The 3,575-nt window shown below is 37.9% G+C and overlaps 1 long non-coding RNA gene across 1 annotated transcript; it reads right to left on the bottom strand.

Annotated features, from left to right (window-relative positions):
* Nucleotides 1-805: 805 nt before the first annotated feature.
* LOC130015208 (uncharacterized) lies at nucleotides 806-3,359 on the bottom strand. The gene is made up of 3 exons (XR_008790270.1): nucleotides 3,177-3,359; nucleotides 2,022-2,106; nucleotides 806-1,157 (listed from the first exon to the last, which is right to left on the bottom strand). It is a non-coding gene; the product is annotated as an uncharacterized LOC130015208 (long non-coding RNA).
* Nucleotides 3,360-3,575: the final 216 nt, after the last annotated feature.

Below are 3,575 nucleotides of genomic sequence, written 5' to 3'. Positions count from 1 at the left end.
CACTCATGATCGCTGGCTATTTGACGAGCTTTAGCGAATAACATTCCAAAATGCTTAGGTGCATTATTGTATTACTCAACAAAGTCGGGTCCTAAACCCCTAATGTACTGATGGTTCACCTCTTCTGATGCTTCCTCTTCGGATAGGTCTTCCTAACTTTCCTCACTAATTTCCATCTCCGGGACAATGGTCCCACCTCGAGTTTGAACATCTGATATGCACTCATTCTGACGTATCTCCGATAGTCTGTCAGTATCTACATGAAATCCATTTGATAACTAGGAGGCGCTTCCTCCTCTTCTGATACAACATGTAGCTGAGCTCCATTTTGCTCAGATATGCTGAACAAGAACAATACTTAATCATGTGATACTGTCCAAACCACTTTTCGACAATATCCAATAATTTAATATATGATATGCACTATCTAACTTAAAGCTTGACTAACTATCTAAGCATACCATATTCACTTAAACACTTAAGCAATCTCTCACACACGCGTTCCACTCGGTAATAGACAGCCTATAACATCAAGCAAATTCAATCAGACACATATAATTAATAAGGCTCGACTCTATACGCTGCATTAGTACCTAGGTACTTAGGGTCAAACAGACACTTTTCAAAGACTGGCAGTGGTAACTGGACCAACTGCTCTGATACCACCTTTGTCACGACCCAAAATCGAAGGCCGCGACCGGCGCTAGGGAATGGGAATTGTAGTTCCAAAACCCGTAGCAAGCCTGAAATTCACTAAAACTTTTTCGCAATCATCATATAAACCTTGACCTTACAAACGGAAGCATTTAACAAAACAAAGATACATTTATATACACTAGTAAAGTCTTACAACTTGCTCGGGCTTATCGTTTCCGTATCAGGTACGTACTAGCCCGGCATAAACTACTAGTGTCAAAGTCACTTCACGGGTATCTACCTCCGTGGAACAAATACAATAATCGTAGCCAACAAAGCGTATATTTAATGACAACAACTATAGACATCATAAAAACATGTTAATATGCTAGGCCACGACACCGGTCATACTCACACTACTGCAGCAACTACGAAAGTCGGGACTGTACATAGCCCAAAGGAACCTCTGATCAAAGAAGGACTTCTAGCCACGTATAGAATCTAGGTACCTGAAAAACACACTATTGGGGGGTCAGCTATTAAGCTGAGTGAGTTATACTTTACTTACCATATTATCAAAATAAGCATCGCATTTTAAAAACATTTTTAAAATATTTATACAATCATATTTTTAAACAATTCCAACATATACAATCACAGCAATTGCAAACAATTCACTAAATACAAGTATTTGATCCGAACGAAACCTTAATCTTAAACTCCTTAACCTCTCCTAATCCGTAACATATTCGAATCAAATCATCTTAATCCAAGTGGTACGGTCCCGAGATAGTTCGACCGAGTTACCGCTACCATGTGGCATAGTCCCGAGATAGTTCGACCGAGTTACTCATGCCACTGCTTAATCCCAAGTTGTGGGTCCCGAGATAGTTCGACCGAGTTACCCAACAGATACGGGTCCCGAGATAGTTCGACCGAGTTACCTCGTATCTGCCACAATTATAATCCTCCTTTCCAATACCCAAACATATTCCATTTCATAATTATAAATATGATCAACATTTAATGAGCTCATATCAACGTATCTATGTACGAATATCTAGACTTTCATAAACACCGGTGATCACACGGCCTATTGACGCCCAATAGGTAGCTCGTTTCTTCGGATCATATACAAACTCACATTGGCAAATAATTGACAAGTCATAAGCAAAGTAATACAATTCATATATCAAACAAGTCAATCCAATACAATGTAGTTCACTCCATAAACAAACAAATTGAATATAATTCAATCATATACCAACAATCCAAATCAAACAATTCAACTCAAATAACTAAGGCGATGCATTTAATAATAATAATATATAGTATATATAAAATAGTTTTTAATACGATAATAAGAGTGAGTAAAATATACTCACCGCTTGCTATCCATAATCTTCGATAATACCTAGCGATCTCGCGTTCCGTAAGTTTCGGGTTCCATTGGTAGTCGTCTCGTCAAGTCTACACAATTTCGATAATAACTCGAATTAATTACAATCTAACTATAATTAATTAATCCAAAACTAGATTTCTAGCCAACTTCGGCTATTGAAACCGTTTACTTAAAACAGTCTGACCACTAAATAAAATTGACATTCTTAATATTCAGAACGTCGTCTACAACTTTCACTTAGGTCTCGGACTGAGATAAGTACCCGAAGGTTTCGGAATTTGGCTCTAAAGTTAATAACTTGGGGCTGTCCAAATTTCAGAGCTGCTATACGCAACATAATGTTCTGAATTATTTGAGCCATTTCGAGGCCAAACTAGCAAAAACTTAAACTTAGACATTTATAGACGACATCCTTAAGTTTCCGTACCAATAAACGGAACTTAATTTGGGGCTATATAGCTCAAGATATTGCCCTCGCAACATGGCTGTTTCGCAGCGCAAATTCTTGCAAAACGTCCAATTTATTAAGTTATCTCTTTAACGTTTTGGTCGATTAAAACAACCTTAAAACTCAATCCTACACCATATAATTCAGCCTCTAATCATGAAATTTTCATCAACCTAAATCACTAACATTTTCATTCTATTTTCATACCAAAATCTGTTTTCACGTCACACTCGTTTACTAATTCCATAACTTCGTGCATGACGTAAAACTTAACTTATTTGAACACCAACGAAGGGTGGAATCAGCCCACTATACTTACCACCGTGCCCTCCCCTGTTCAGCAAGGGGAGGGGCTGCCATGAACAGCCCTGGTGCGTCACACCAGGCCTGTTCAGGCCTTGCTCGCTGCCGTGCTACGCCTAGCACGGCGCAAGCTTCGCTGGTCGTGAAACCAGCGATAGGGTGGCTCTTCCACCTTCCAAACAGCCCCTACAACATGTATCAACATACACAACCAGCTAGGCATCAACTCTCACAACTCACCATACCAAACTTAGCTTATAACTCAATAATTCATGGCATAAAACATCAATTTTAACTCAAACAATCAACCTCTAACCATTAACACCAAAATCAACCAAAACAACCTTTAATGTTCTGAAAACCCTAATTTAAAATGAATTCCCTCACCTTGATTTGATGCCATAGATCAGTAGATATCGTCCTCCTCGTTCCGTTGCCGCAAGAATCACGAAATTCGGATGAAAAACGAATCACCCATGGCCATTTGAAGTTTTCTTTAAAAGAGGTGATGAAGATGACGAATTTTCTGCTATTCCTTTGCTGGGAATTCATGTTTTGCTGATGGTATTTCCTATGAAATGAATATATATAGATTGGCAAAGGTTCTCTTTAGGTCCTTTAAGTTATTGATTCAAACCGCATCAATTTCTAACTTTTCTTTTGCTCATTTTTGCCAATCGATCACTTAATTATTTAGAATCAATAATATATGTATTATTTATATCCAAATAAATAATATTAGTCCATATCTCATAATACCGTTTTTCCGATATTTTATTTTGGCAA

The sequence above is a fragment of the Mercurialis annua genome, linkage group LG3, assembly GCF_937616625.2.
Source record: "Mercurialis annua linkage group LG3, ddMerAnnu1.2, whole genome shotgun sequence".
In the NCBI taxonomy this organism is placed as follows: Eukaryota; Viridiplantae; Streptophyta; class Magnoliopsida; order Malpighiales; family Euphorbiaceae; genus Mercurialis; species Mercurialis annua.
The sequence above is the reverse complement of the archived record's forward strand: the minus strand, read 5'-3'. Positions and strand labels throughout refer to the sequence as shown.